At 42.7% G+C, this 20,857-nt stretch overlaps 1 pseudogene; it reads left to right on the forward strand.

The window, feature by feature from the left end:
* The first annotated feature begins 10,859 nt into the window (after positions 1–10,859).
* Positions 10,860–20,857, forward strand: part of LOC111950393 (non-muscle caldesmon-like) — a 56,328-nt pseudogene continuing 46,330 nt past the window's right edge.

The raw sequence follows: 20,857 nt of genomic DNA on the forward strand, positions 1-20,857 counted from the left end.
TTTCTTCAGCCTCTTGAGGTTGAAGAGGGCTGTTGCGCCTTCTTCACTACACTGTCTGTCTGAATGGACCATTTCAGGTTGTCAGTGATGTGCACGCCAAGGAACTTGAAGCTTTTTACCATCTCCACCAGATTGTTGTTGACTTCTCTACTAATTGGGAAGCTGCCATTGGATATCTATTTCCTAGAAAGGAAGGGGTATATTTCACTGGGACCGAGCTCCTGCCATCAGGACCTCTGTACCAGGCGGTGTCAGGGGAAGGCCCTAAACTCCAGCCACATAGACTGTTCTCTCTGCTACCGCACTGCAAATGGTACGGATGCACCGCTTGCCGGGAACCAACAGGACCCTGAACGGCTTCTACACCCAAGTCATAAGACTGCTAAATGGTTAGTTAAAGAGTTAAAGAAATAGCTACCCAGACTATTTGCATTGACCCTTTTTGCGCAAACTTTTTTGAATCATCACATAGGCTGCTGCTACTGTTTATTATCTGTCACTTTATTCCTAGTCATATGTACATATCTACCTCAATTACCTCGTACCCCTGCACATCGACTTGGTACTGGTACCCCTTTTATATAGCCACGTTATCGTTACTCATTACTTTTATTATTGTGTTTTTACTTTTCGATTATTTCCCTATTTTCTTTCTCTCTGCATTGTTGGGAAAGGCCCGTAAGCATTTCACTTTTAGTCTACACCTGTTGTTTACGAAGAATGTGACGAATAAAATGTAATTTGATTAGATTTGGCCTAGCATAAACCACAGTGTATTGCTGAGGTAAACACCTGAGATCATGATGTAATTATGGAGTGAACATCAACAGTCTGCAGAGCTCCAGGTTATTATAACAACTATAAATATACCTTCGCTACATGATATTTTAAGCAATCAAATTATGCATGAGAGTGGTTTTGCATGAGAAGAGTGAAGGTTGGCGATTTGTGGGGCTGGGGATTTGTGAGTAAAGGAGAAGGGGAAATGTGCCGGTCTGAATTGTCTACCTTGACATTAAATACCTGGGACTTTATCTCGATTTACGCACAGAGCAAACAGACATTTCATATTTTGTGTTTGCTGGATTTATCTGATATGAGCAAGGTTGATTGGAATTCTGTTTATGCAGAACATGACAAAATATAACAAACACTTTGTCACACACACAAAGTGGCACTCACTCACACACACACACACTCACAACGTATTGCTTATACCATAAGTGTACGGATTATGACTTAACATGTGCAATAGAGAATTACTATGCATGTGTATTCTTCTGGTTCAATGGCCTCATTTGCTTAAATGCAGCCTTTGTCTATAATATCATTGTTTTAAGAGGAGAACAAAAGAGCAGAGATGCCCTTCTGCTATTTCCTAGTAATCTGCAGAACACTGGCTCTATTGTTTTATTATGGGGTGGCGGCTCCTTACCAATCCACTAACATTTAGACCAGGGTTGGAGAGACGTTTAATATTAGTTCAGATTGCGATCTGAGCCCGTAGTTATCAAGCGTCTCAGAGTAGGAAATGGCCCCAAAATGTGGTTCTACAGTACTTTTACGCATAGGAGTAAGAGCATGTTATCTACATTCCTGTGACAAAAGTACTCATATCTCAGGGTGTATTTATGAGAGCTTGAGAGGTGTCCTAACCGGCTAGGAGTTGCCAGAAGATGGATGCCTTGAGATGACCGCAAGCGCACACATTTAGGGAGAGGAGGGATGTTTTAAAAACGTTTAATAATGGCAATTTAATCAAAAGATACTGGTTAGATAGGGATGGTATACTTTGTGACTGACCTTGTCGATGATGCCATTTCTCCACCTACTGGACGATCGTGTGCTCTCACCGCAGAGATCAAAGTAATTGGCAATTAACACTTCTATGGCAACAGGAAAAATGCAACAGTGTAACAGCGATGATTTGCGTCCATCACAGACTACAGAGCAATCCGTCAAACCCTGATGGCACTTACGGCACCTTAAATCAATCGAAGGTTCATTGATTTTCCCACCACTCAACGCCAGATTATTCAAAAACAAGCTGCTTTCATGCAAATCGCTGGTTTTCCCGGAGTTGTTGAAGTCATTGACTGTACCCACATCAAAATCATTGCCCCACACATGGATGAGGACACGTTCATCAATGGAAAGCGGTACCACAGTATTAACACCCAAGCGGTTATTAATGCAGTCTATATGGTGCTTGATGTTGTAGCCAACTTTCCTGCGTCTACACATGACTCCAGAGTGCTCAATGAGTGGCCTCAATGTGCTGTTTGAGCACAATGTTGTTCCCCCTGGATGTCACCTGCTTGTTGACAAGGGGTACCCCCAGAGTAGATGGCTGCTGACCCCTTTCATACGACCTCTTCCCGGTGCTCAGCTCAAATTATATACATTTGTTGTAATGGACTTTAGGCCAAAACTTTTTTTTATTGGACTTTATCTGAGCATATTAAAAATATGAATCTACAGTTGAAGTCGGAAGTTTACATACACCTTAGCCAAATACGTTTAAACTCAGTTTTTCACAATTCCTGACATTTAATCCTAGTAAAAATTCCCAGTCTTAGGTCAGTTAGGATCACCCCTTTTAGTTAAGAATGTGAAATGTCAAAATAATTGTAGAGAGATTGATTTATTTCAGCTTTTATTTCTTTCATCACATTCCCAGTGGGTCAGAAGTTTACATACACTCAATTAGTATTTAGTAGCATTGCCTTTAAATTGTTTAACTTGGGTCAAACGTTTCGGGTAGCCTTCCACAAGATATTGGGAGAATTTTGGCCCATTCTTCCTGACAGAGCTGGTGTAACTGAGTCAGGTTTGTAGGCCTCCTTGCTCACACACGCTTTTTCAGTTCTGCCCACAAATTTTCTATAGGATGGAAGTCAGGGCTTTGTGATGGCCACTTCAATACCTTGACTTTGTTGTCCTTAAGCCATTTTGCCACAACTTTGGAAGTATGCTTGGGGTCATTGTCCATTTGGAAGACCCATTTGCGACCAACATTTAACTTCCTGACTGATGTCTTGAGATGTTGCTTCATTATATCCACATAATTTTCCACCCTCATGATGCCATCTATTTTGTAAAGTGCACAAGTCCCTCCTGCAGCAAAGCACCCCCACAACATGATGCTGCCACCCCCATGTTTCAAGGTTGGGATGGTGTTCTTCGGCTTGCAAGCCTCCCCCTTTTTCCTCCAAACATAACGATGGTCATTATGGCCAAACAGTTCTATTTTTGTTTCATCAGACCAGAGGACATTTCTCCAAAAAGTACGATCTTTGTCCCCATGTGCAGTTGCAAACAGTAGTCTGTCTTTTTTATGGCGGTTTTGGAGCAGTGGCTTCTTCCTTGCTGAGCGGCCTTACGGGTTATGTCGATATAGGACTCGTTTTACTGTGGATATAGATACTTTTGCACCTGTTTCGTCGAGCATCTTCACAAGGTCCTTTGTTGTTGTTCTGGGATTGATTTGCACTTTTCGCACCAAAGAACGTTCATCTCTAGGAGATAGAAAGCCTCTCCTTCCTGAGCGGTATGGTCCCATGGTGTTTATACTTGCGTACTATTGTTTGTACAGATGAACGTGGTACCTTCAGGCATTTGGAAATTGCTCCCAAGGATGAACCAGACTTGTGGAGGTCTACAATGTCTTTCTGGGGTCTTGGCTGATTTCTTTTGATTTTCCCATGATGTCAAGCAAAGAGGAACTGAGTTTGAAGGTAGGCCTTGAAATACATCCACAGGTATACCTCCAATTGACTCAAATTATGTCAATTAACCTATCAGAAGCTTCTAAAGCCATGACATCATTTTCTGGAATTTTCCAAGCTGTTTAAAGGCACAGTCAACTTAGTGTGTCACGTCCTGACCATAGTGCTTATGTGTTTTGCTTGTTTTAGTGTTGGTCAGGACGTGAGCTGGGTGGGCATTCTATGTTGTGTATCTAGTTTGTCTGTTTCTGTGTTCAGCCTAATATGGTTCTCAATCAGAGGTAGCTGTCAATCGTTGTCCCTGATTGAGAATCATATATAGGTGGCTTGTTTTGTGTTGGGATTTTGTGGGTGGTTGTTTTCTGTGTCAGTGTTTGTGCCACACGGGACTGTGACGGTTATTTTGTAATTGTATATTGTTTTCATGTTATTAAATCATGGAAACTTACCACGCTGTACATTGGTCCTCCGATCCTTCTCGCCTCTCCTCGTCTGATGAGGAGGACGAAATAGACTGCCATTACATAGTGAATGTAAACTTCTGACCCACTGGAAATGTGATACAGTGAATTAAAAATGAAATAATCTGTCTGTAAACAATTGTTGGAAAAATTACTTGTGTCATGCACAAAGTAGATGTCCTAACCGACTTGCCAAAACCATAGTTTGTTAACAAGAAATTGGTGGAGTGGTTTAAAAACGAGTTTTAATGACTGTATGTAAACTTCCAACTTCAACTGTATATAAAATTACAAGTAAATATGTTTTTATCAGAAGAGGAGGTGTGTCACAGCTCAAGGATGGTCTGCCGCATAATAATGGCTTGTGCAATAGACTGGTTGGTTGTTTAGCAGTAAAACAGACAACCCCATGTTGACAACATGTGAACATGTTCCTCTTCAATGTTTATTGAAAACATAAATACATTTGTACAATGAGCACTTGTTTCTCAAATACATGGTTACAGTTGTTGGTTAGCTAGCTAGCGAATTTTAACCATATTAGCATTGACATAAAATCTGTCAAAACACCTCAAAACAAGACATGGTATCAAGTACAAGATGAAACAAGTCACTTACGATTCCCCACAGTAAATTAGGTCACAGTCATACTTTTATCTCAATAACCTAGGAGTAATTCTGAGACGCTTGATTACTAAGGGCCCTGATCCGCACTGACCAAATGTGTACGTGTTTGGAGGCGGAACTCATCACAATAATTCCCAGCATGCTTGCAATTGTTTGTTTTTACATTTACATTTTGGTCAGTCAGCAGACGCTCTTATCCAGACCGACTTAGTCAGTGCATTCAACTAAGGTAAATAAACAACATATCACAGTCATAGCAAGAAAAAATAACATTCTGTAACCGTTACTGATGATGTTATTGTAAAATGGCGCCAACAGAGAGGGCCACCTGCTTCTAGTCCTCAGGAAACTTTGCAGTATTTTGTTTTTATATGTATTATTTATTACATTGTTAGCCCAGAAAATCTTAAGTGTTATTACATACAGCCGGGAAGAACTATCAGAGCGATGTCAATTTACCAGGAATACGACTTACCCGAGGCGGATCCTTTGTCCGAACCACCCAGGGCATTGGAGCTGAATCCAGAGGTTGACCCAAAACAACGTTGCCACAGAAGAGGTAGACGGAACGGCCTTCTGGTCAGACTTCGGAGGCGCACACACCACCCACCGCTTCCGAGTATATTACTCGCTAATGTCCAGTCTCTAGATAACAAGGTAGGCGAAATTAGGGCAAGAGTTGCTTTCCAGAGAGACATCAGGGATTGTAACATACTCTGTTTTACGGACACATGGCTCTCTCGGGATATGCTGTCAGAATCAGTACAGCCACCGTGATTCTTTGTGCGTCGCATCGACAGAAATAAACATCTCTCCGGGAAGAAGAAGGGCGGGGATGTATGTTTCATGATTAACGACTCATGGTGCAATTGTAACAACATATAGGAACTCAAGTCCTGTTTTTCACCTGACCTAAAATTCCTCACAATCAAATGCCGACCTTATTATCTCCCAAGAGAATTCTCGTCGGTTATTGTCACAGCCATGTATGTCCCCCCTCAAGCCGATACAACAACGGCCCTCAAGGAACTTCACTGGACTATGCTAACTGGAAACCATATATCCTGAGACGGCATTTATTGTAGCTGGGGATTTTAACAAAGCAAATTTGAGAACAAGGCTAAATTCTATCAGCATATTGATTGTAGGACGTGTGCTGGCAAAACTCTGGATCACTGCTACTCTAACCTCCGCGATGCATACAAGGCCCTTCCCCGCCCTCCCTTCGCCAAACCTGACCACGGCTCCATTTTGCTCCTCCCTTCCTATAGACAGAAACTCAAACAGGATGTACCCGTGACAAGGACTATTCAACGCTGGTATGACCTTCAAGATTGTTTTGATCACGCAGACTGGGACATGTTCCGGATGTCTCAGAGAATAATAACGATTTATATGCTGATTCTGTGAGTGTTTATAAGGAATTGCATAGGAGATGTTGTTCCCACTGTGACTATTAAAACCTACCCTAACCAGAAACCGTGGATAGATGGCGGCATTCGCGCAAAACTGAAAGCGCAAACCGCCGCATTTAACCATAGAAAGTTGACTGGGAATATGGCTGAATAGAAACAGTGTAGTTATTTCCTCCGCAAGGCAATCAAACAAGCAAAATGTCAGTTTAGAAACAAAGTGGAGTCGCAATTCAATGGCTCAGACACGAGACATATGTGGCAGGGACTACAGACAGTCACGGACTACAAAAAGAAAACCAGCTATGTCACGGACACCGACGTCTTGCTTCCAGACAAACTAAACATCTTCTTTGCCCGTTTGAGGATAATACAGTGCCACCGACGCGGCCCGCTACCAAGGACTGTGGGCTCTCCTTCTCCGTGGCCAACGTGAGTAAGACATTTAAACGTGTTAACCCTCGCAAGGCTGCCGGCCCAGACGGCATCCCTAGCCACGTCCTCAGAGCATGCGCAGACCAGCTAGCTGGTAAGTTTACGGACATATTAAATCTCTCCCTATCCCAGTCTGCTGTCCCCACATGCTTCAAGATGGCCACCATTGTTCCTGTACCCAAGAAGGCAAAGGTAACTGAACTAAATGACTATTGACTCATAGCACTCACTTCTGTCATCCTGAAATGCTTTGAGAGACTAGTCAAGGATCATAGTACCCTCCAAACTCATCATTAAGCTTGAGGCCCTGGGTCTCAACCCCGCACTGTGCATTTGGGTCCTGGACTTCCTGACGGGCCGCCCTCAGTTGGTGAAGATAGGAAACAACATCTCCACTTCGCTGATCCTCAACACTGGGGCCCCACAAGGGTGCATGCTCAGCCTCCTCCTGTACTTCTTGTTCGCCCATGACTGCATGGCCATGCATGCTTCCAACTCAATCATCAAGTTTGCAGACAACACAACAGTAATAGGCTTGATTACCAACAACGACGAGACAGCCTATACGGAGGCAGTGAGGGCACTCGGAGTGTGGTGTCAGGAAAACAACCTCTCACTCAATGTCAACAAAACAAAGAAGATGATCGTGGACTTCAGGAAACAGCATAGGGAGCACCCCCCTATCCACATCAACGGGAGAGCAGTGGAGAAGGTGGAAAGTTCCTCTGTGTACACATCACGGGCAAACTGAAATGGTTCACCCACACAGACAGTGTGGTGAAGAAGGCGCAACAGCACCTCATCAACCTCAGGAGGCTTAAGAAATGTGTCTTGTTACCTAAAACCCTCACAAACTTTTGCAGATGTACAATTGAGAGCATCCTGTCAGGCTGCATCACCGCCCGTAACCTCAGGGCTTTCCAGAGGGTGGTGCAGTCGGCACAACGCATTACCGGGAGCAAACTACCTGCCCTCCAGGACACCTACAGCTCCCGATTGTCACAGGAAGGCCAAAAATATTATCAAGGACAACAACCACCCGAGCCACTGCCTGTTCACCCCGCTACCATCCAGAAGGCGAGGTCAGTCCAGGTATATCAAAGCTGGGACAGAGACTGAAAGAAGCAATTTATCTCAAGGCCATCAGACTGTTAAACGGCCTTCACTAACACAATGAGGCTGCTGCCTACATTCAGACTTGAAATCATTGGCCACTAATAAATGGATCACTCGTCACTAATAATGGCACTTTAATAACGTTGACATATCTTGCATTTCTCATCTCATATGTATATACTGTATTTTATACCATCTAATGCCTATGTCGCTCGGTCATTGCTCATCCATATATTTATATGTGTATATTCTTATTCCATTCCTTTACTTAGATTGTGTGTATTAGGTAGTTGTTGTGGAATTGTTAGATTACTTGCTGCACTGTCGGAACTAGAAGCACAAGAATTTCGCTACACTCGCAATAACATCTGCTAACCATGTGTATGTGACCAATAAAATTTGATTTGATTTGAAGTGTTCTGTTGGTTTATTTAGTAGGTTATATTATTGTGAAGAGCATCACTGCCAGTTTAATGCTTTTGAAAAGTGAACATAAGTACAGTGCATTTGGAAAGTGATCAGACTACTTGACTTTCTCCACATTTTGTTACAGTACGTTACAGCCTTATTCTAAAAAAAAAAAAAAAAATGTTTTAATCTTCCGCAATCAACGCACAATATTCCAGAATGACAAAGAAAAGCAGGTTTTTATAAATGTTTGCACATTTATTAAAAATTATAAACAGAAATACCTTATTTACATAAGTATTCAGACCCTTTGCTATGTAACTCGAAAATTCAGCTCAGGTGCATCCTGTTTCGATTGATCATCCTTGAGATGTTTCCACAACTTGAGTGTAATCCACCTGTGGTATATTAAATTGATTGGACATGATTTGAAAAGGAACCTGTCTATATAAGGTCCCACTGTTGACAATGCATGTCAGAGCAAAAACCAAGCCATGAGGTCGAAGGAATTGTCCGTAGAGCTCCGAGACAGGATTGTAATTGAGGCACAGATCTGGGGATGGGTACTAAAACATTTCTGCAGCTTTGAAGGTCCCCAAGAACACAGTGGCCTCCATCATTCTTAAATAGAAGAAGTTTGGAACCACCCAGGTTTTTCCTAGAGCTGGCCGCCCTGCCAAACTGAGCAGTTGAGGAGAAGGGCCTTGTTCAGGGGGGTGACCAAGAATCCAATGGTCACTCTGACAGCGCTCCAGAGTTCCTCTGTAGAGATGAAAGAACCTTCCATAAGGACAACCATCTTTGTAGCACTCTACCAATTAGGCCTTTATGGTAGTGTCCAGATCAAAGCCACTCCTCAGTATAAGGCACATGGTCAGAGTGACCATTGGATGCTTGGTCACCCCCCTGAACAAGGCCCTTCTCCCCAACTGCTCAGTTTGGCAGGGCGGCCACTTGGAGTTTGCCAAAAGGCACCTTAAGACTCTCAGACCATGAGAAACAAGATCCTCTGGTCTGATGAAACCAAAATTGAACTCTTTGGCCTGAATGCCAAGCGTCACGTCTGGAGGAAACCTGGCACCATCCCTACGGTGAAGCGTGGTGGTGGCAGCATCATGCTGTGGGGATGTTTTTCAACGGCAGGGGACTAGTTAGGATCGAGGGAAAGATGAACTAAGTACAGAGAGATCCTTGATGAAAACCTGCTCCAGAGCGCTCAGGACCTCATACTGGGGCAAAGGACAACGACTCTAAGCACACAGCCAAGACAACACAGGAGTGGCTTCAGGACAGTGGCCCAGCCAGAACCTGGTCGAACATCTCTGGAGAGACCTGAAAATAGCTGTGCAGTGACACTCCCCATCCAAACTTATTTTTTCCCCCCTTTAATTAACTAGGCAAGTCAGTTAAGAACAAATTCTTATTTTCAATGACAACAGATTTTTACCTTTTCAGCTCGGGGATTTGATCTTGCAACCTTCCGGTTACTAGTCCAACACTTTAACCACTAGGCTACCTGCCGCCACTCAACCTGACTGAGCCTGAGAGGATCTGCAGAGAAGAATGGGAGAAATACAGGTGTGCCAAGCTTATAGCGTCATACCCAAGAAGACTTGCGGCTGTAATCGCTGCCAAAGGTGCTTCAACAAAGTACTGAGTAAAGGGTCTGAATACTTATGTAAATGTGATATTTCCATTTTTTATATATATATAAATTTGCAAACATTTCTAAAAAACTGTTTTTGCTTTGTCATTATGGGTTATTGTGTGTAGATATATGGGGGGACAATTTAATAATTTTCTGCTATAATGTAACAAAATGTGGAAAAAGTCAAGGGGTCTGAACACCGTCTGAATGCACTGTACACGTGACGGATGGGAACAATAATGAACATTATGTTGCAATCTTCAGTTGGCTCCTCTTTCCTATAATAAGAGGTTTGGAAAAGTATTCTTGTGCTTACCCTGAGAACATCTGGAAATGAAGTATTTTCAATGTCCAGAAAATATGTATTTTCACCTTTCATTTAGCACCTAAAATGCACCTGATGTCAACATCTGGAAAATACGCTTTTCAACTTAATTTTGCTCAAAATTTGTTGACAAAAAAAGGTCACAATGGACCAGAATGATAAGAATGACATCTCAACCAAATTAATCACACAAAAATGTAGGCTATTACATAACTGAATGAGTAAAAACGTTGTCTATACATTTTTAAAGGTGCACTGCAATACACGAATGTGTAAAAAATCGCACTTTATTACCTGGTTAATCCCAGCATGTATAAGAAGAATGGGGGATATTTTGAGTCCTTTCTAAATAGGTTTTACGCTAGTCTCTAAGTGTTTGTTTGAGCAAACGGCCCCCTTTTTCGCCAAGATTAACATTTCATATGATCTTTCCTGACAGAGGATTTTCTTTCAGAGGCCCCTTGAAGGATAACCAAAAAAAGGGTATTCTGCAAGTGAGTTTTGGCTGCTTCGATTTTTGGTGCTATTACTTTCAATGTCGGCATTTATTTCTTCCTTTTTTTACGAAGTGATGGACTGAGTTTTTGACTTTTGACATCGTGTATTTTTTTTCACTGACAAGTTTGGCCAGAGTGAATTTTGAAATACATAGGTTTGGTAGCTCTTGGACCAGACTACGGACAATGCATAGGGCTCTCCAGCTGTAAACATTATGAGAGATGTGTGCGATTATGTTTTGAAGGGAGGGGCTTACGCTTTGTAGTAGCCTATTATTGAATACTGTGGAGCAGACCGATCCGAAGGCCGATTCTATCTCTCTACATTGACTGGCCTGCTTCGTGGTTGTTTGCTAACCAGGTGAATCAACAATAGTTTACTTTGTGAACTCAATAGGTAAGTTTCGCGCCTCCGAAATTGTTTGTGTTGTTTATCCAACTTGGTGAAATGTGTGTAGCGCGCACGAACGTAGTGCTTATGTTGACAACTTGTGCAATGCTCTTTTGGGGCTATGCAATGCTGCAATTTATTATGTAATTTTAAAATGATCGATTTTTACAGCAAACTGCACAACCAGCAGATTCCTAATTACTTTTTCAAAAACGAAATTGAAACTATAAAGAATTAAAGAGTTCATGTAGATTATTTGTGCATGGCAATGAAATGTGGTTGTTATCGAGTATAATATGTTTTATTATATGGAAAATCACTTTACAAAACCTATTACCGATCTGGATGTGAATTCTGGAATGTCCCCTCAGTCCCTACCCGCCCCATGCCATAGATTCTTATCAGACAAATATGAGGCAGTCTCCAAACTCATGGAGAGGGATGGAAGCCAGATCTCTCTCCATTATAATAGACAATACATAGGCTGCATATTAATTGACAATTTCAGGTAATGTGGCATGTGATGATTTAATTATGCTTTTGATTGGTATTTGCCAGTGGGCTAACTTATATAAATAATTACGTTATGAATGCATTAGTTTTAACTTGATAATGCCTCAATGAAAAACAAACAAAACAACATCCTCCTTTACACAAAATAAAGAATTTTCCACTTAAAAGCATTTTCCTTTCATTTTCTGTCTACCCAAAATATATCCCAAAATATTTGTGGGGAGCCTTTGCCAGCACTGGACATTCTCCAACAGTAAACTATGGCCTTTGCGCTGTGGTGTGGGATGTTACTGTCTCTTGTAGATGAATACTAGCTGTCTTCAATTGCCTGAGCCAAGGGATGTCATGAAAGCAAAGGATCCGTCAGGTCCTCTCCACTGGAGGTCTAAATGACAGCCTTGGCCCACATCAGAGGTAGGCTTAACCATCTGCATTGGGTTGGCTAGAATCCTTATCCCTATGTAGATCTAGCTGATGCTACACAGCACCAGTTGAGCCCAGTTAAACCATGATTCATCTGAGTAATCAACTTGATATCTAAGTTTATCAAAGCAACAGGAAACGCTGATGTTATAACTGGCTCTCTCTCATCGGAGCGCGTTGTGGTACAGTAAACCATTGCAGTGAGATGCAATAACTCCAAATGAATCCACCCAACTAGTTTGAAGGAATCATGTCCTGTGCAATCCCACCATCACTTGAATCCCACCATCACTTGAATCCCACCATCACTTGGGCCAACCAGCCAACCACCTCTTTTTATTTCAACGTAGTTTATCTCAGCCTTCCGTTTGATCTCCGGTTGATTACAAAGCAGTTACTGTGAAGTGAGTGAACGGTAGAGAAGGGGGTTAGGGGGCTATGGAGCTGTAGAATTCTCCAAGCTAGACAGCACAGTAATTGTCCATGAAGCTGTATCTGATAACACTGCGGTGTTTGGAAAATATGAGGGGAATGCCTTATAAGGAACAGATTGAACCTGCTGACAGACGATTGGAATAGCCTTTGGAATGCATAACAGCCAGGCTTAGTTTTTTCGTCTCTTTCTGCCTCTTTCGTCTTCTTTTCTTTAGCGTATAAAGAGCCTGGGTAATGCGCTGTGCTGTGCGGAGAGAGAGAGGGAAGGGGGGTCTGAAGGTAATTCTGCACAGTGATAACAAGGGTTTGGCATGGGCTAGGGCCCGGGCAGGATGTAGGGAACACTGCCCTGGGTTTCCGGAGCCTGGTGTGCCCTGTGTAGTACAGGCTGTAGTTCCTCTGCTCTCTCTGCCCTTCATTTACAGACTGTTTCAGGATCAGTTCTTCCATAACCTTAATCATGACTCAAAAAGACATAAAGATGGCTTCAGACCAGTGGTGAAGGGAGGAGAATACACCCTCAAGGACCAGAGAAGGGAGTTTAGGCCTAGTTGGCCGAAGGTTGGACCTTTGGGATGGGACTTGGACATAGACTTGAGGCTTGACCCTGGAGCATGCGATAGATTGTGGCCAAGGGCAGGGCTTAAATGCAGCCTTTGGATTCACAAACAATATAGTAGATCCCCCTTAACTGTACTAGATAACTTTTCATTGCTCTCTGACTGAGCTGAGCTACTCGTGTTCAAGGTCCCCGCAGGTGTGAAAACACACATTCTACTCTGGAATCAATACCACTGTCTTCAGGGTTGAGAAGCTGATGAAGTTATTGAGGACGATGTGAATCCAGGCCCTCTCTCTTTCAAGGAGTGCCTGGAGACACTGTGGTTATGAGAAGAGGCTATTTGTTAGATGCAGTTAGTATTTGAGAGAAGGCTAGTTGAAGCATAATGTCTTTTAAAGGTGGCGTCCTCTTAGGACTCATGAGAAATAGCGCCGTTTTTTTTCTGTGTGTCTCTCTGGCTGCGTTTACAAAGGCAGCACAATTTTGACCAATCACATCAAATCTTTTCATATCAGATATTTTCAGAGCTGATCTGATTGGCCAAAAGACCAATTAGAGAAAAAAATATCAAAATTGGGTTGCCTGTGTAAATGCAGACCTAGAGTCCTGCAGTGCCTCTGTGATGCGAGGCAGAGGTTTAATCCACTGCAGTATTCAGTTCCAGAAGTTCTTAATATCTCTGCTGCAGCCTGCAAGCCTACAGTTACTATTACCACGACTGAGAGAAGCTGCCAACTAAACTGAAGTACGAAAAAGAGAACTCGCATCGGAAATTGTGTAACACAAACTATTCGTTTGTTCGTTTTTCCTCTTACCATTGTAATATATTCAATTTATGTTTGTCAAATGTTCTGCAAGGAGTTGAAAATTATTACATGTTGACATGTAAATCAAATCATACACAGTGTTCTTAGAGTTCGCCAGAGCCTATTTTCTGGTTTGTCTTATTATGGACAACTTAAAGTATGTCAAGCATGTTTTGCCTAGTTCAGTTTATTGCCACTTGGGTTGATTTTATGCAGATTTGCCGCCTCAAGATATATTTGTGGGATCGAGGAGCCATCTTTTATATGCTGTCAGTTACACAACAAAGATGTCTCTTCTTCATTTTTTGATCAAAAGAGTCAACATCATCAATGTCTCCAAGGGAGAAATCGAATTGGAGCACAAAGCTCAAATTTGTGTCCTCTCGACAACTGTTCCCGTGGAGTGTTCAGTTCATTTGAAGTGGAGGATGATTGACATGGAACTAAACCTCAAGTGATTCTGCCCTGGACTCTGGCCACAGCATACTCACTGTTATTTATTTTCTGCTTTGATAGCATGTAATTTGAATGCACTGTATCCAGAACCACACAGTAAGTTGTATAATATGGTAAAGTTGGAGCACATTTGGAAAATTTGAGGGGGGAAAAGGAATCTGCTTAACTCTTAACTGGTGACGATCAAAAAATGGGTCAAATGTGGCATTCCTAATTTGTGAAGTAAGAGCGGCCAGCTGAAACTGAAACTCTAGATTTAGTTTATTTAGGACCCAGCAAATATGCAATAAGTGGCTTACAGATGTTTTGTTAGTAATATATAAATCAAAAATTCCTCACTCTCCTTTTTAATCTTTCCTCTCATGGCATGAAATCCTCTCTGTAATTCAACTTTATATTCTGTTTGTTGGTCTTCATTACCCAGCCAGGTTGCAATGGAAAGGTTCTGCATTGCTTTAGAACCCGTGCCAAACCAGGCTCGTATGTCTCCTCAGTCCTTGGTATGGGGAGTCTGGCAGTAGTAGAACTCTTCTGGGGAACGAAGAGTCTGGATTTCTCCCTGGTGACGAAGAAGAACGCTGACACTCGTTCTTTTTTTGCTGTGGCTCAGATTAGAAGGCCTTTTAGATCAAACCTCTCCCACATTTCTTAGACTTTGAAGTGCTATCGTTCAAGGCCAGATTCCCTAATTGGTAGCATGGCAGACTGTGTTGATAATTGGCACATTTACCCATCGAATGCCAGTTGGCAGGCAGCGAGGCCTCCAGAACTCCACCAGCTGTATAAGGATATTTTCACATCCAACTCACTCACAACAAACTCTCTTTTTAGTAGATGGGCGATGGTACAGGATCCCTTGGCTTACTCAACCCAAGTCTTATAAGGTAAAAGTAAAAAATTTCACCCCAAGGTATAAACCTCAAGGCTGGGGGTAATCGTGGGAGCGTGAGTTCAGTTCACTACCCCGAGACTCATACACTACTACTTATGTCATCTTCCAAAGATGTGTTATGTTCAGTTCCCAAAACGACAGTGGGGCTGAAAGTGTGTAACATTGTTGAGCAGGACTTTTGCCCCTGGGCTTCTTTCCTCATCTGATAAAACAAGCACAGGAAATGTCTCTGCGAGCTGATTTGCTCTGTGTTTTCCTTTGGCGTTAGTAATAGGAACAGACATGCCTAGCGCTTCGACCAGTCCACCGGCACTAGTCTCTTCACCCCCCCCCCCCCCCTTTAACGCAGCTCATTCTCCTTCTCTCCTAGCCAAAAACTAAACAAACATAGCTGATCAAGCTGATCGTTCATCACCTTTTTAAACGTCCTATATTGTAGGTTACTGTGGGAATTACAGGTCATATAGGTAATATAGTGAGGTAAATCCCAACAGTGTGTGTGAAAGATGCTATTGAGTGGAGGACCAGTGAGGTCATGTGTTTGGAGATGGAGAGAGAGTCTATGAATAGCGACACAGGTATGCGGGAACAGATGTGTGTGTGTGTGCACTTAAAAAAATAAAACACCCTCAAATCTAGTTGTTTCAACTAATTATTATTAAATAACTGGTTACACAGCCTTTTTTTTGTTTACTCAACTTTTCGGTCAAAGTGTTACCTGAACTTAACATTTTTAGTTGGCCCAACATTAGAAAACATAGGCAAAAGTTCTGTCAACTTAAAATGATGTCTTTGCTCAATTTGTCTCATATACTCTTTCAACAAGAAATTATTATTGTTTTTGTAAATTATTACCTAAAAAAGGCTGATTTTAACTTTACAATGTTTTCAACTTACATATTTGACACACATGATTACGTTATGCACATTCATTTATACAGTAATTAGTATTCAACATGTCCTCACCTGGGACACAGGCGCGCACACACACACACACGTTTGTTCCCTCATGCCCGTGCCGCTATTCATAGACTCTCTCTCCATCTCCAAACACATGACCTCACTGGTTAAGGTTTGGCCCGGGGTAGGCCGTCATTGTAAATAAGAATTTGACTGACTTGCCCTAGTTAAATAAAGGTTAAATAAAAAATGTGAACTCACAATCTCTTGGTTCATGGCAGTACGAGCTTCCTGCTACGCCACCATGTCTGTGTTATCAGTTAATCTGACTATTCTCTCATTATTTGATTTGATTTATTTATTTAAGCCATGTTTGGTTTTTCTGTAAGGTTGTTGGTGGGGCATATTACTCTTGTTTTAATGTTATTCCTTAATCACAATGATAAATAAAATAGTTTTTCTTGAGTGTACTTTTAACAGATCTGAGGTTTACTTTTAAGTCCAATGTGTAGCGATACAGGTGAAATCAGTTATTGACACAGACATGGTGGAGTAGCAGGAAGATCAGAACGCTGTGAACTGTGTCGTTGTGAATTCAAATCCCAGGTGAGGAAATGTTGAATATTAATTACTGTATAAATGAACACGCACAATGTCGGTGTGTGTCGGAAATGTTGTATGTTAAAAGCAGTGTGTGTGTGTGTAACTAACTAGTTCCACAGCCCAAAAAATCATTTCTAGTTGAATGAACATTTTAGCAAACACATTATTTTAAGTTTACTGAATTTTTGCCTACATTTTCTTGTGTTGGAACCAGTTACTTAATAATAATTTGTGTGTGCATGCGTGCGTGTGTGGTACTGTATGGATGGTGGAGGTGGTGAGAGCAAAGGGGAGTGTGGTGATTTCATGATGAATGCTGGCTCTCATGGGACAGAGCAGCTGGAGGAATCAGGCTCTTAGGTAACAAGGGGATTTTACCATTCATATACAGCCATTGGATTTACCTCAGGCTCAGACACACAGAGTGGTACCTTTTTTTAATTTGAGAAACTGGAGGATTTGCATCGAGTTCTCCGATTGACATCAATGGATGATTTGTGTGTCTGTGAAACCTCGAGTTATGCAGGCGTAGGGTTCTGGAGGCAGGATGCTGCACTTTCTTGCTGACTCTCCGTACTGTGGGAGCACACGAGAGATGAGGATATTACTCATCTGTGTGTCACACAAGTCTAGGCTCTGGCTGGTATGACGCAGGATGCTGATGTGCTGCGCTAGTTGTAACACTACTCTACTTTGAGTAACACTTTATTGGGAGATCATCTAAGTCCGTATGTAGTTTACTCTTTWAAAAAAAATGGTGTAACAAACTTTGTCGCTTCATTATGTTGATTGGGCTGCTTCAGTTCAAAAGATGTGACTTTTGGAACTACGGTATCAATACAGTTAGACTGAGTTGGATCCTTCTGACCTGTCTGGATCAGGGCTACAGCTTTGGACAACGCTCCCTTGCACAGCACAGCAGCAATCCCGAAGCGATGACGGCTGCCATTTTTTCCTGTTGGAGCCAAATGTTATGTTTTAAAGGTGCAGACCTTCAAATTGTCTCCAGTAATGTTATCCACCTGAATTAGCCAGCCCGGTCTGTGTTCTGGCTGGTATTAGGAGCAGTAGTAATTGTTTTAAGAGTGTATTTATTGAGTGTACTCTCTCCCTTGTAATCAGAAGCATATTCCGGCATTGACATATAAGCCTCCCAGGGTTGCTCAGGAATGTATTACAAGCAACGAGAGGAGCGGAGCAGCGAGCAGATCTCCCCTTCCATTTCTTTTCCACTTCACATGTCATTGCTCCATACAGAGGAAGGCAATGAAATCTGATTAAAGCTGGAGATCAAATCATCGAAAATGGCTGACATGGAGGATCCATCCCCAATATAGCAGTTATTTTGTGTGTGTATGTGTGTGTGCGCATTACTGTGTGTGCGAGCATTACTGTGTGTTGTTTTTCTCTCTCTCTCTCTCTTTCTCCTGGCATCTAATAATGCCAAAGACTTATCCCCCACTTCAGAGAAAGGGGAATGTAAGTATCCCCCTCATCCATATACAGTACTGTGCGAGACCCGAGCCCAGCTTGAATTTGTTAGTTTTGGAATCATTTCAGTATCGGGTAATTCATAAATTCACTTCACTGTTGGGTAACATGAAGCTGGCAGGTGGACTAACTCAGTCCTAAATGGTGCCCTATTCCCTTAATAGTGCACTACTTTGGACCAGGGCCCCATAGGGCTCTGATCAAAAGTAGCGCACTATAGAGGAAATGGGGTGCCACTTGGGACGTAGCCACTGCCTTTTGAAAGGGGTTTTAATCAGAGCTCCTCTGCAGGCAGAGAGGCTGGAAAACGAGAATGTCTGACCTCATGAGAGACCTGCTCAAGGTGATTGGGAGAAACCATCAGTCATGTTATTGTTAAACAGCCCAGGTCTAGGGCAATGGGTCTGGTGCTAATGGCTGTTGAGGTGCTAGCCGGATTCATGCTGGGTTTCAACTCTCCTGCGTACACTTGTAGGAAGATAGCTGATGCATTGATTCAAGTATAGTGAAGTAGTTTTATTACTATTGAAAATCAACCCTTCTACCTAACAGGTCGGCCATCTTGAGTTAAAGATAAATTGATGAGTGGGCCTAATTATTTAATGGAACAAGACCCAATCTGTAGCATCAATAGTCTGACAGACCGAGAAAACCGGCTAACAAATTGAAATGCAAAAAGCAGTGGCAGTCAGTCAATTCCACACATGCCAAGATGAGGACACTATGTCAACAAAACAACAACTCTTAACAAGCAACTCGCTAACAAGTGTGATGCTAGGCTACCCAAAGACAATGGAGCAAATCTGCTAGGCTCCGCTGCTTATTTACGCAATGCACGGTTAGGCTAAACGAAGTGCTCATTAATGGAGCGTGAGCGCTTCTTAATTACAGGCCCGTTAGCGCTAATGGCTCTCCTCTCATCAGATAAATGCAGACGGGTCTTCACGAGGAGGAGCGTTCTGCTAGCTAGCTAAGACGAGACAAGGCTAACTCTGTCTGAGTGAGACGGGTCGAATAGATTGAACACATGCGATTGGGTGGGGTGGAGGTTCCGGGAGAGGAGTGTGGTGGTGGCGATGGAAGGGGTGTGGGCGTTGGGTGAGATGGGAGTAGATTAAAGGGTTGGTTTGGTGGATGGGTGTGAGGTAGTTGAGTAGGGTAGAGGGTTTGGATGAGGAGGGTAGAAGGGGGTGTGGTTGATGGGGTTGGAGATTTGGGATGGGTAGGGTTGGGTACTAGGGGTGAGGGTTAGAAGAGAGAGGGGGGCTGGGGGTGACAAGCTGGCAGGCCTCATTTAAGCCCTGCTTTAATGAACCCAGCAGCTGAGTAACAAAACACAGGAAAAAGTAGAACAATGATGGCTTTTTAGGGGGGAGGCCTGTGTCTATGTCTGCCCCGGGTTGGCAGGTTCTCTAGGACAGAGGAGAGGATGTCTGACTGGTCTGGGCCCTGAAGCTCTGTGCCACCCGTTTACTATGACAGACATGCGTGGGACCGCCTTGGATAATAAGCAGCCATTAGTTCAGGTTAAAGTTAATGACCAGTAATAGTACACCACCTCTGCCTGGCCCAGGGTTTGAGCCCATCCGAAATGAAATACCAGTCACTCAGGTTCAATACATAAACAGAGGGAAGAGACTGGAAGTGAATAAGGTGTGTGTGTGTGTGTGGCACAGGTGGATGGGTGTCATGTGAAAAGGAGATGGGTTTTCCTTCAGATCAGATTACTAGCAGAAAAGAAACCGGGGGAGTGTTTCGGATTTGTTCCCATTATACTTAAGTTTACAGAGTAATCTCATTTCCAGTTTTGCCATTAGCTAAAACTGAACGAACCCCTATAAAGTGAACCTGAGCACTCTCCTGAACTGACTACTTAATTATTTACAACTTCGTGGTTGTCTGAGATGTGTTATTCTAATAGATTTAGGAATTAGACGGTTTAAATAGCATGCATTAACCTATAAAGCTGAATTTTATCCTTCGTTTGGCAGTAAATGTCACCTCATGTTGAAGAGAGGAGTAGTGTTCTTACCTAGAGTTGTCAGTGATGTAACATTAGTAGTCACGTAAAACTACTTTATAGTCTGAAATTGTATAACTGAGGCAACGAGCCATTATACAAAAATACTTAAGGCACTCACGAGAAGACTAACCATGAGGCTTCCAAGACTGGACGAGACAGAGAAAAAAGAGTAGTGGGAGAGAGCGAGAGGAGACAGTGTTGCGAGAGAAACAGAGAGACGGGGCAGATGGGGAAAGAAAGATAGAAGGGAGAGAGAGAGAGAGACTGGGATAGAAAGAGTGAAGGAGGAAGAGAAAGAGACAGAGCGAGTGCTTTGTTATGTCTCCTAGAGCTCTAGTGTTTCCTGGAATGCCTGGCAGCAGAGTCAGAAGTCAGAGCCACGGGGAGAAGAAGAGAAGGAACGGCCTTCTGTCCTGACAGACAAGCACCGCTGAGTTGACATAATTTAGCAAACTGCCAACGCTCAAGAAGTTTCACTGACAAAAATGGCTATGCTACTGAGATCTATTGAGATTTTGTTTTGTTTGCGTGTGGAGGTTGCATGCGGATGGGGCCTATTGACAGACAGGACTAGGAGAAGATATATATATATATATATACCTGTGATTTATGGAGATCAATGGCTTCTGGCCCCCACTATCGCCTCGGGGGGGGCACACAGAGTTACAACCCCTCCCAGACAGACCGCTGGCCCTCTGCGACGCT

The sequence above is a fragment of the Salvelinus sp. IW2-2015 genome, linkage group LG3 (genome assembly GCF_002910315.2).
Source record: "Salvelinus sp. IW2-2015 linkage group LG3, ASM291031v2, whole genome shotgun sequence".
Taxonomy (NCBI): domain Eukaryota; kingdom Metazoa; phylum Chordata; class Actinopteri; order Salmoniformes; family Salmonidae; genus Salvelinus; species Salvelinus sp. IW2-2015.